The 13,617-nt window shown below is 39.0% G+C and overlaps 1 protein-coding gene across 2 annotated transcripts in view; it reads right to left on the reverse strand.

The window, feature by feature from the left end:
• DIAPH1 (diaphanous related formin 1) overlaps positions 1 to 13,617 on the reverse strand; it is a 129,546-nt gene that overhangs the window by 59,730 nt on the left and 56,199 nt on the right. The window lies entirely within an intron of this gene.

Genomic DNA, 13,617 nt, shown 5'->3' on the forward strand with positions numbered 1-13,617 from the left:
GATTATTCTGGATTGGCCCAACATAACCACAAAGATTCTTATAAAAGAGAGATGAGAGAATCAGGGACAGAGAGGAGATGTGATGACAGGAGAGGTCAGGAAGATTTGAAGATGCTATGCTGCTCGCTTTAAAGATTGAGGTAGGGGCCATAAACTAAGAAATGTTGAAGCCTCTGAAAGCTGGAGAGGGGAAGGAAATACAAAATTCTTCAGAACCCTCACAAGAAACAGGCTAACAACTTGATTTTAGGAATTCTAGTCTCTAGAATTATAAGATAATAAATTTGTATTAAGTTACTAACTTGCTGTAATTTGTGATAGCAACAATAGGAAATGAATACACTCCATATATGGAAATTAAGTACTTCTAAATAACCCATGGAAAGAAACCATAATGGAAATTAGAAAATATATTAGACTGAACAATAACAAAAATGTCTTCAGTTATGAGCCAAATTGTGTTCTCTCAAAATTCATACGCTGAAGCTCTAACTCCCCATACTTCATAATGTCATTATACTGTGAAGAAAGAATATTTAAAGAGTTGATTAAATTAAAATGAAGTTATTTGGGTGAGGCCCATTCCAATCTGACTGGTGTGTGTATAGGATGAAATTTAGATACATATGGCAAGACTGGGAATGCACCCACAGAGGGAAAGACCATGTGAGGACACCAGAAGACAATGGCCATCTATAAGCCAAGGAAAGAAGCCTCAGAAGAAACTAAACCTGTCTACATTTTGACCTTGGACTTCTAGCCTCCAGAACTGTGAGAAATAAATTTCTGTTGTTTAAGTCACCCTGTCTGCGGTACTCTCCTAAGACTGCCATAGCAGGCAGTGCCCATAGCTCAGTCAACAGGGTGCCGGCCACATACATCAAGGGCGGCGGGTTGAACCCAGTCTGGGCCTGCTAAACAACAATGACAACTGAAACCAAAAAAAAAAAAAAAAAAAACCCGAAAAACCCCAGGTGTTGTGGCAGACACCTGTAGTCCCAGCTACTGGGAGGCTGAGACAAGAGAATTGCTTAAGCCCAAGAGTTGGAGGTTGCTATAAGTTGTGACGCCATAGCACTCTACTCAGGGTGACAGCTTGAGACTCTGTCTCAAAAAAAAAAAAAAAAAAAAGACTGCCATAGTAAATTAATAATCTTCCTATCAAGACTTAAGGGTTGCACTAAAACAATTATTTATTTATTTTTTTAGGTACAGTCTTACTATGTTGCCCTTGGTAGAGTGCCATGGTGTCACAGCTCACAGCAACCTCAAACTCTTGGGCTTTAAGCAATTGTCTTGCCTCAGCCTTCCAAGTAGCTGGGACTACAGGCGCCCACCATAAAGCCCAGCTATGTTTTGGTTGCAGTTGTCATTGATGTTTAGCAGGCCCAGGTGGGGCTCAAATCCGCCACTTTCGTTGTATGTAGCCAGCGTCCTACTCACTGAGCTATGGGAGCAGAACCTAAAACAGTAATTTAAACACAAACTTATAGTCTCAAATGCATATATGAGGGGAGGAAAAGACTAAACACTAAAGAGGTAAGCCCCCGTTTCAAAAAATTAGAGTCAGAACTGTTAAACCCAAAGGAAATTTTAAAGATACAAAAGTAGAAATTAATAAAATTTATGACAGAAGGGGCTAAAAAAGCCAACAGTTATATACATTTTTTAAGACTAGTAAATTCAGGGTGGTGCCTGTGGCTCAAGGAGTAGGGCGCCAGTCCCATATGCCGGAGGTGGTGGGTTCAAACCCAGCCCCGGCCAAAAAACCACAAAAAAAAAAAAAAAAAAGACTAGTAAGTTCAACAAACCTTTGGGAAACTAATCAAGACTTAAAAATAAGCAAAATAAAGAGATTTATGCATAAGTAACCAACACCAAGAATTTGTTCTTAGACTGAACTGAATACGCTTTAGGCATGAAGATGAACAATTTTGTATGAAATATATCTGAAAATTTAGATGCAATAGGCAAATTTCTAGAAAAACAGAACTTGCTAAAAACTTAAGAGAAAACCAGAATAGTGTTATAACCAAAAAAGAAAATAAATTAGTGGTCAAAAACCCAGATGACTTTATCAGCTGATTATTTCAAACATCCAGGGAATAAATATTCCTTCATTTTTATGCAAAAATTCTTCTACAGAATAGAAAAAGTAAATGAATTGACAGGCAAGCATAACCTTACTACCAAAATGCAAAGGAATAATATAAAAAAATCATAGGTACTTTCACTCATAAATACAGGCACAAAATTCCTAACAGCAAACTGAATTAAGGAATGTAAATAAACAGGATAGCAAATCATGCCCAAGTTAGACTCATTTTAGGAATACAAGATTGATATAACAGAAATGAATAAATATGCTTCACCACTATTACAGATCATAAGAGAAAAATTATATTTTCATCTCAATGGTACAAAAAAAACAAACAAACAAAAAAAAAACCCTGACACTAGGCACAGTGGCTCACACCTGTAATCCTAACATACTGGGAGGCCAAGGTGAGTAGATTACCTGAGCTCACAGGTTCAAGGCCAGTCTAAGCCACAGCAAGACCCTGTCTCTAAAAATATCCAGGTGTTGTGGTGGGCGCCTGTAGTCCCAGCTATTTGGGTGGCTGAGGCAAGAGAATCACTTGGAGACTAAGAGTTAGAGGTTTCTGTGAGCTATGACATCACGGCATTCTACCGAGGGTGGCAAAGTGAAACTCCGCATTGACACATAGCTTCCCAAAGGGAGTTCTTTGAAGGTGACTATAGTGATTCAGTAATGAGGTATATGTAGCACTTTTTCTAGGATGAGTTCACAAAGGTAACTGTTAGCCCTTGCACCACTAAACTATATAAAATTCAGAATTGCCCATCCCAGTCCCCATACATACTTCATGAAGATTTAAGCAAGCAAAAAAGTAGGTAAGAACAATAACTCAACAGAGTAAAATTGAGGAAGGCTTATATAATGGAATAAACAGAATTGATTCTTCTCAATTGTGTGAAAAAAGGTACATTTTCTTCTTTTGGGGGGTGTCTTTTCTTCTTAGCTGATCCTATAATTAAGATCACCCCCCCCCCAACTATCTCTGTAGCAAAACCCAGGTTTAAGAGTCATGATGGGGCAGAGATGATGCCCTGCCTGCTGTCTCAAAAACCAGTACTCTCTCACTGTTAGTAAGTGTCCTGCAGCCAAACATCATTTTACTCTCTGCTCAGCTGGCAAGGGCTTGCAGCATCGATTGCTCAGGATGCAGACAGCCTGCAGCAAGGTGTGTCCCTGGTGAGCAAATGCTTAGTAAAAGAGTCTGTGGCTGCGCCTCATCCTGTCTCACTCCCTCCCCCAATCAGACTCCTCCTTTGCTTAATTCTTTTTTTCCTGCGTCACAAACACAAAATGGAGTTAGCGGGGAGCAAAAACAATCTGTCTAAAATGGCTGAATGCAGTAGGGAGTGCCAGACACTAAAGTGAAGGGAAAGGGCACCCCCTGCTGTCCAACACAGGGACCCTATTTTTCATTCTTCATTATTTTTGCACATCAAAAGAATCAATCCTACAGAGTCCAGGTCAAATTTGTCAAGATTCTTGATACCTATGTTGCATTCTAAAATACAAAGAATAGAACTGAGGCACAAAAAGTGAAAATAATTTTCAGTCTCTAAAAACAGAGTCAAGTCCACAAGGTCAGCAGCCCTGAGTGTCAGTTATGGCTTGGTTATGATTAGAGACAGAGTTTCTGACAGGCCACTGAACGGAAGGGAGGTCCTTCTATAGCACACCATTCCCTAACTTCAGTAATGAGCTAATGGTCCCCGGAATTCCACAGCTGTGGCCTTCGCTTCCCCAGGAATTCCTGTTGCAGGCTTCTCTCAATGAAGAACACAAACAGGAAACAGAGGAATGGGGAGTTGCCTGACATCCTGGAAACTAAGTTCTTAAGAATTGCAGGTGGGAGTGAGTAAGTGGGGTAGGGAAAAGGACTCTGTTGGGTTTTTATTTGTTTTTTTTTTTTGAGACAGAGTGTCAAGCTGTCACCCTCTGTAGAGTACTGTGACATCACAGATCACAGCAACCTCCAAGTTCTAGGCTGAGGCAATTCTCCCTCCTCAGTCTCCCGAGTAGCCGGGACTACAGACTCCCATCACAATGCCCAGCTATTTTTTGTTGCAGTTTGACCAGGGCTGGGTTCGAACCTGCCACCATCGGTATGTGGGGCTGGGCCACTGAGCCACAGGTGCCGCCCAGGAAAAGGACTTTGTAAACACTGTTGAGAACACAGACTGACTCTAAAGCCAGTTACATCCTTAGGTGGGAGACTCCAGCTGAGCTATAAAGCAACTTTACCTAACCTTATTTTCATTAACTTACTTAGGACCAAAACCCTACTTGCTCTGCCCAGGACAAAGCCTGTGGCATTTGTACCTATTCTACAGAAAACACCCTCCATTATCTTATGCTATAACTCCCTGGAGTAATCTAAGTACTTAAGACTAAAAGAGAATACACAAAAAGTGGAAAAATCAGAAACAACTTGAAAAAATCTGTGGGTCCAAGTCACTAACAGTTTCCCCCAGTTAAATAAACCATCACAAATATACCAGTTTATCCAATGTCCCTAGAGTGAGATAACAGCAGCACATACAACACAGGAGCACAGAATCACAACAGGGAGTTTAGTAAGTGGACTGTGGTACCACTATAGTTCTCCCTCTGAACACACAGGGTCTTTGTGGAAGAATCCCAGATCTCCCAGACTTAGTAATATCTGTAGGGAATGACAACAAATTTTCTGTGAAGATAACATAGCCACAGAATCACCAAGTCTATCCACATACAATAAGCCATGTTTCTAAGTGCCACATCAACTCTCTAATTCTGGGGAGAGGACAGAGCAAGGGGGGAGTCTCTCATGTATTAAAGGAGAAGCTGCCTATGTATACAGTTTATATTCTTTGTGGATGTAAACACGTGAGGGGAAAAAAGTCATCACTTCATTTACTAGGTATCTATCATAGGAGGGAAAACTATATGCCAACCGAACTGCAGTTATCCCATTCCAAAAGTTCACTGACCTTTTGGCTAAAATATACACTCATCTGCTAAATCCCTCAGAACCAGACTATCATGGATATGCGAGCTGTAAGGAGAGATGGGGCAAACTGGCAGAAACAGGTACACGTGAAGGACAAAGTCCCAAAGGTACAAGGACCAGGACCAGGTGCTGAAAGTTAAGAAAGGAAGTATATGGAAATCTGAAAAGGTAGCAGAAAAGCAGTATTAAAAATCTGGCACTTCACAAAGCACTTGATCATTCAGACAATATAGTCATTGAGTTTCTCACAGATACTTTCCTAGCACATCCAGAATGGTGACTCAGTTAGGGAGTGCTAAAAAGCGACCTATTTCTGTGATGTGGGTGGGTGAGTAAGGACTGAAGGATAAGCGATGCCCGAAGCAAAGACTCAGGTGTGTCAGCAAAGGAGCAGGACAGGATGATGCAAGGGAACAGCAAGCTAGAGGGCAAGAGAAAAGGCATGAACTCTAGAAATAAAATTCTTCTCCTTTATAAAAAAGTGTTTTATTATAGGAAAAATTAAACATACAAAAAAAAAGAATAAGATAATAAATACCCATTTATGCATCATTCAGTTTCAACAACTATCAACTCATGGCCAGTTGTTTCACCTATGCCCCTATGCACACTTCTAAATCCCATCCCAAATAATATCTGCAATTATTTCAGTATGCACCTCTAAAAGATAATGTTTTTTCTTTAAAAACTCATAATACCATTATCATACAAATTTCCAGCTGTTTCAAATGTCAAGTGTTTTATATGGCTTGTTTAGATCAGGATTTAAGTTAAATTCCATATACTGCACTGGCCGACATTTTAAAATTCTCTCTTAATCTATTTGTTCCCCTTCATCTCATTTGTTCCCTTGAAGTGTATTTGTTGAAGAAATCAGAACACTGATCACTGGTGAAAAGCAAGGAGCACTAGCACTGTGCCATTACACAGACCCAAGAAGCAAGCCTCTCAGGTTTCTCTCAACACGCCCGCCTTCTTGCCACTGCCTTTCAACAAATGTTGAATTCTGCCAAATCCTTTGGGCTCATATTCTGGCTTAATATTTATTTGCTATGAAATTTTGCTAAGGGACATATTAATTCTCTGTATTTCTCAGTTATAAAACAAAAATAATACCAATTTGGTGTTAGCGAAATGTTTTAATAATTAGAAAAAGTAGGCAGTTAAGTCCCTACCACAAATCTGACGTTACCAGGTATTCATAACTAAGACTGAACAAGAAGGCAAAGCATCTTCATCTCTTTTAGGTGCTTCAAATCAATTTTAATCTCTGCTCTGTCTCACCCACACCCACCTAAACACTGAATACAGATTTCTAAACCACTCTCTCTCTGTAATGAAGGATTCTAGAAATACCCCCCATTTTATTTTGGGTAGAGAGGGGAAGTAACAGGGTAAAAACAGAACAAAGAGAACAGATGGGATAAACACCCAGCCCCCAGCCTATCTGCAGAGGCAGCTGCTGGTTTTCGTCACACTGCTGTTTTTTTCCCTTCTTTGTTCCTGTGGTGGTAGCCAGGAAAGGGTGGAAAGGGAGGGGAGAAAGGGTGGGGATGAGGGCAGGACCGCCATCACTGTTACTGAAAGTCACCTGATCTCCTCCTCCAATCCCTACTCTCTGACCTCACAATCTGGAATCTGAGCCAAAATAGCTCAACTGCGCTCACTCCGTGGCTGAAAAGAAAAATGCAAGCAAAATAGAAAATGGGATATTCTTGAAAAGATTTTCGGTTTTTCTTGCCAACAGGAATGTAAATACATACAAACACACACATGTGAGTAGTATATGTTCTAAATCTAACAGATCCAAAAGAAGAAGTCACTGACTCGTAGAACAAAGTTGTGATTCCTTGCAGAAATAGGGTTCTCTCACCTAGGGGAGGTTAGACATGAACAAAGGTTTTGATATTGGGATATGGCTTTCCAGAGAAACTATTAGAGCAGGCTAGGATCACTACAAAGAGTGAATAAGGGATGCTGTTACCTGCTCTGCACAACTGGATGCTAGTACTCTGCTTTGAAGACAATAAAATATTAAGTGCAAGTACTTGTAGAAATCCCTCCTCTAAGCACCCTGGACACTAAAAACTTTCCTTTTTAACCATTTTGTCTTATTATAAAAATAATATAACCACATTATAAACAAATAGAAAAAACATTTAGCACCCTAATAAAAACTGTTATATTATTCTACTATACTCCCTCCTAATCTTTCTCTTCTGCTTCTGTTATATAAAACACAATTATAATAATGGTATACGTAATTTTTTCCTGCTTTTCTTACCAAACATCATATAATGAACATTCTTACACATTACCCCAGAGGCAATGGGCTAGAGCTCTAAAACACAGGACAGTCACAGGATACTACGTGTACAGCAATTAATCTTCAGAACAAACACTGAGATATAAGCAAAAAAAGAATGAGGTAGTAGGCCTCTCCTCTCCTTTGAAGACCCTTTATGGAGCAGTGTCTCTATGCTAGTGATATAAAGATCTGCTTCTATTTGAGTACAGTGCTCCAGTGAAGTACCTAGGTCTGGAAGGACCCTCAGCAGAACTTTGCAAGTCTCTCTTCCTCACACTATAATGGCTGACAAGGGACTGCCATTATATACATCCTTACTACAATTGTGTTTTACATAATATAATTGTAACGCATACAGATTATATGAGAACTTTTTTGCGTATCTGTATGGGAGATATCACAAAAACTGTGCATGAACTTTTTAACTCATAAGCTTTCATTAGTGTTTGTGTATTTAATGTGTGGCACAAGACTTACGATGTGTAGCAGAGAAAAAAAAAGACTGGACACCCCTCCTTGAAAGCTCTAGTATGAGGTGTTATATATTTACAGAGTTGGTGCAGGTAACTAACTCTTCAATCCATCAATATATAAGAGTCTGAAAGGAGAACAAGAAGACATGTATGCGTGCTAAAATGTAGTCAGATCAAATGGGCTATTGAAACTACTGTTTCAAAAAAGGAACAGATTATTTCATTACTATATTTTGTCTCATTTTGTACGTTATAAAATTAGAACTTTTTTAAATGAGGAAGATCTCTACTACAAACATGAAGAAATCTCGGAAGGATAAGAATTTATATTGGTATTTGCTTATAACTGCATTTTTTAAACACCCAGAAAGGATAATCGAGAAACTAATAAAAATGGTTACTTTTAGAGGGTGGATCAGAGAAAAAGATAGCATGGAAGAATGCTATAGGAAGAAGATAGGATGGAAATAAGACATTTTCATACTATCTTGAATTTTGAACTAACTATGTAATCTGTGCAGAAAAACAGATAATAGAGAAGCTCTAAGAAAATGATGAGAGGAAATATTCTGTGGTGGAAACACCTTTAGTACTCCTTTGCAAACTAACCTGTCTACAAACTTAGGTTTGGAGGGAGACTTGTCCACCACCAGCAGAAAAGTTGTCTGAGATCCAATGATTCCCACAAAGTTTAAGGTCAAGGGATCCTCAGAACAGTGCCTTTTCCTTGAGGCAACAGCTTTGAGCTCCAGTGTGTAACCAAGAGATTACTGGTGTACTCTTCTGCTCATCCCAAACCCTAGTTCTGCTCTGACATTTGCTGAACATCCCATTCCTCCTCCTAAACATGTATGTGATCCCTACTAACTCCCAGTCTCCTTGGCAAGAGAATAACCAATCTTGAATAAGAGTTACCTCTGCACAGTTTCAGCATTCTTCATCCTGATCTTGACCTCCTCTGGTTTCTCAAAACTCCATCATTGTTGTATAAGCCTGAGTCTAGTACAACACACTGCCCTAATCAATCTGCCCTCCATCCATGCTTTCTACTCTACTCTATCTCTAAATGGTTTCCAGCTACTTCACTGACCACAGAAAACTTCTTCAAAACATTCTTCTAAGATGGCTACTGAGACCTGGCTGGAAAAATGACAAGAAAAAAAACAAAAGAATGTTTTCAAGTGCTTCTGAAATAGTGACTCCAAAATGTTAGCTGTCAATAGAAAGTGGAACTGTTTCCTTTGACCTCCATAAGAACAGGGACAATAATTGTACAGTATCTCAATATCTCTTCTGATAGATACCAAGATATAACTACGAAAAAAGTAGAGAGTAGCTTAATTCACACACCTTTAACATGCTCCTCGTGTAATCCTGTACTAAAGCTTGAGAATTTCAAGTACCAATTTTAAGCATAGAGATTGATTGTATCAAGATGACAGAAGTTTAGGCAATATTGATCCTCTTATTATTGTATTGTTATTGTCTTAGGCAATAACATTTTTTTAAAAGGACATTTTGTGAGAAATCAAATCTGGAATCCAAAGATAATGGTAGATAGCACACTGGGTTTAAAAAATATAGTTCCAGCCTACTGTTTAGAACAGTGTGACACAGGTACAGACAAAATTTAGATGGCTAGAAAGAGGGTCTAAAAATGTAATTATCTTGGGATAATTAGGAGTTAACAAATGAAGTAAAAGCCACTCTGACTGTAAAAATTTTTCTGCACCAGCATATTCTATCAACGTTAGGCCAGAGGAATTCCCTGAAAAGAATTCAGTATACTAGCTCCAGCAAGTTATATATAATCAGTCAGTCAGATATATATATAATCAGTCAGTAGATTCTCCAGGGTGTCCCAAAGGTCACCATACACAGGAAATTAAAATTTATATAATATTTTAAACTTTTAACATTTTTATATGTATACAATAACACAGAGAAACATTTTGTAATGAATATTTTGTAAATAAAGGTACATTTAGCAATAATTCCCTATTTTCCCTATGTGTGTACATATGGTGACCTTTGGGATACCCTGTTATGTGATTCAAGCAGCTCAGCAGAAACAGAGATGGGATTATGAACGTGTATAGTATAATGAGGCTACAAATATGTACATAATGAACTCCTTACTAAATTGCCAAAAATATAATCCTCTCTTTAAATCCTCTGAAAGGAAGGCTGTGTTTTCATGTAGCTATCAGACTAAAAAGCAAAAACAAAAACATTTGCCAGTCTCTGGGCCCCCAAAAGAACACTAACATCGCCCCTGTAAAAAGCACTAGCTGCAATAGGACAAGAACGTTTTGTGTAAAGCAGGCTATAGCTACTGATCAGTCCTCCAAAGGAATTTCCTGACCGTTAGAGGGCAGTATAAAAAGCAGTTTGTAGTTAGAAACACAGAGGTCGCCTCTCTCTAACGTGATGCGTCACTACCAAACGTAACAATGACACATCTAAAATACAAGCGTTCCATGTGCCATCTGGTGGCGAAAAAGAAAAAAGCATGCTGCTGCAGATAAAATGTATCAAATTCCTCTAGTTTAGAAAGAATTAAAGTTTAATTATTTTTATCTGATGACACTCTCCCTTAAATCTCCACCAGTAAGCCTTCCATGGAAACTACATCTGCAGCCTTCCTGCAAAAGTTTTAAAAACAAAATAACTTAGAAATCTGTCAAAACAAGAGTTTGAGTTGATGACAGATAACAACAAAGACAGCTTATTACAAGGAAAAAAATAAAGTAACAGAATGAGAAGTTTAGAACTGTAAGGTATCTTTAGGTTTATCTATTTCACTTTGCAGATAAAGAGTCAAAGTGTGACAGAAAACTTCTGGTGCAATCTTATTAGCAGTCAGATTAAAGCAAGATATCACTTTTCTACTACCAGACATTATGATAATTTCTTATTTTGGGTGGAAGTATGGATTGCTAAAAAACCACGTCTAGCAACTTGGGCCTAGAAATTTTATTTTAAAGAAATTACTGTGCAGAGTTACATATACGCAAAGATAAAAAGGAAAAGGATGTTTTCTGCGGTATTGCTTATAAAATTGAAAAGTTAAATTCTCAAGAAAAGATTAATTGTATAAACTTGTACATATTATTATTCATATGACCAAATACAACTATCCATTAGAAATAATGAGATAGATCTATATATAATAACATCAAGGGATGCTGAACATATTAATCAAAATAATAGTATATATCATATGGGATCATACTAATTGAATTAAAAAAGAAGTGTATGTATACTCTCACATTTCCTTAATTTTATTTTTACCTCCCTTGCCCCTTAATTTTCCCGTAAGGTTTTATTTTAAGATTTACTACATTTTCTTACCACCACTAAAGGAGAAAAGAATTTGCCCATTCCTTTATTATGATAACATATGTATATATAGGAGGTACAGTTTACCACGGTTGCTCTGGGGGAAGTGGAGGAGAGTTTTTTACTTTATATTCTCACCATATTTTATACTTTTGTTGAAATGAAGATATCACATTAGTCCAGGAACTAGCTTTAGTTTAGACAGGACCATGGTAACAGAGGAAGACAGAGAAAGTTGGTAAAAGTAATGAAGTCTTTGGAAAAGTCCTCTTCTGAACAGAAAATGAGGATGAAGAAAATGTTGAGCCTTTGAGAAAAAAAAGATATGAAGTAAATATTTAGTAAATAGGAAATTAAATGGATTAGAAATGCTGAAAATATGATTGCTTGGCAGCATCAAGGGCCAAGCACCTTTACAAATTAAGCAGAAGGGAGACAGTAAAAAGAGCAGCCAGTTGTTCTTCCTTGTTCCACCTTGTTCCTTGAAGGAAAAGTAAAAAGTGTTTCCTGTTCTTAAAGCCAAGAGAAGAAAATGTATTAAGAAAGGCCATGTGTGGTTTCTCTAGCCATGTACAATTACAGTTAACTGACAGACTAGAAGGTGAAGGGTGAAAGAAAGGTGAAGGGTGAAAAGAGAGATGAAATCAACCAGGTTTGTAGTTTTACCAATCAAGTATGATTAAATGAGAGAGAGAGTGGAAAGAAAAAAAGGGAATGATTATAATGATTAACCATGGAATTTTAGCTGAGGGAAAGAGTGAAGTCATCAAGGGACTGAAGACCAGGGAAAGGGTGGTAGGATAAATGGATTGGAGGTCCCAGCATGGCTGGAGAACTGTTGGAGCCCGAATACTGTTAAGAGCAAGGTAAAATGGGCTCGGAGCCTGTGGCTCAAGTGGCTAAGGCACCAGCCACGTACACCTGAGCTGGCAGGTTCGAATCCAGCCCAGGCCCGCCAAACAACAATGACGGCTGCAACCAAAAAATAGCGAGGTGTTGTGCCGGGTGCCTGTAGTCCCAGCTACTTCGGAGGTAGAGGCAGGAGACTTGCTTGAGCCCAGGAGTTGGAGATTGCTGTGAGCTGTGATGCCACAGCACTCTGCCTAGGGCAAAGCTTGAGGCTCTGTCTCAAAAAAAAGAGCAAGATAAAACGACCAGGCGCAGGTTCACACCTGTAATCCTAGAACTCTGGGAGGCCAAGGTAGTGGAATTCAAGACCAGCCTGAGCAAAAGTGAGACCCTGTCTCTAAAAAAAAAAAAAAAAAAACCCAGACATTGTGGAAGGTGTCTATAGTCCCAGCTACTAGGGAGGCTGAGGCAAGAGAATCATTTGAGCCTTGTTTGAGGTTGCTGTGAGCTATGTAATGCCATAGAACTCCACTGGGGGTGACAAAGTGAGACTCTGCCTTAAAAAAAAAAGAGCAAGGTAAAATAGATATGGGTAGTTCAGATCGTGAAAGGGCTGCAGTTATTGCTAATGACCAAAGAGGAATGGGTGAGGTAGGATAGAGGGCAAGATCAAGAAAGAATTAAAGGAATTGAGAGACCAGAACACTGGTAGGACTGTGACCCATTTGTATAGAAATCTTTTTTTTGAGACAGAGCCTTAAGCTATCGCCCTGGGTCGAGTGCTGTGGCATCACAGCTCACAGCAACTTCCAACTCCTGGGCTCCAGTGATTCTCCTGCCTCTGCCTCCCAAGTAGCTGGGACTACAGGCACCCACCACAACGCCTGGCTATTTTTCCGTTGCAGCTGGCATTGTCATTGTTTGGAGGGCCCAGGCTGAATTCAAACACGTCAGCTCAGGTGTATGTGGCACACGCCTTAGCAGCTTGAGCCGCAGGCACCAAGCCTGTATAGAAATTTTTAAGAATTAAGTCAAAAGGTAGTGTATTGGAGACAGTGGTCATGAGCCAGGAGCTAAATCAGCTGAAGAATGAGAAGTAACTTGGGATGTTAGCAGATGACTGCACAAAGAGAGAAACAGAATAATATAACTTGAAGTCATGAGATTTGGAATTCTCTTTTTGGAAACAAAGATAGAATGATCTGAAAGTGGCAATGAAGAACAAAAAAGGCTCGGGCTCACTAGGATAAGGTTTATGAGAGGAAAGCAAAACTACCACATTAGAGAGCAAAGGGGAAAACAATGTTGAGGGAAATCCAGGTTTCCATTAAAGCAAGGTGAAGCTGATGGTAAGTGAAGGAGATTTTGCTAGTAATGAACCATGAATGCTAGAGGGCACAGTGGACCAGATTAGGTGGGATGATAGGAGACCTAATAGGACTATACAGAATCTTATGGTGATTAAACTATGGGAGATGATGGGTGACTCGTGGTGAGTGACATAAATCAAGATAAATGGCATAATAATAGATCCAGTGGATTCAAATCAAAAAGTGTT

Source organism: Nycticebus coucang, chromosome 17 (genome assembly GCF_027406575.1).
Source record: "Nycticebus coucang isolate mNycCou1 chromosome 17, mNycCou1.pri, whole genome shotgun sequence".
Classification (NCBI taxonomy): domain Eukaryota; kingdom Metazoa; phylum Chordata; class Mammalia; order Primates; family Lorisidae; genus Nycticebus; species Nycticebus coucang.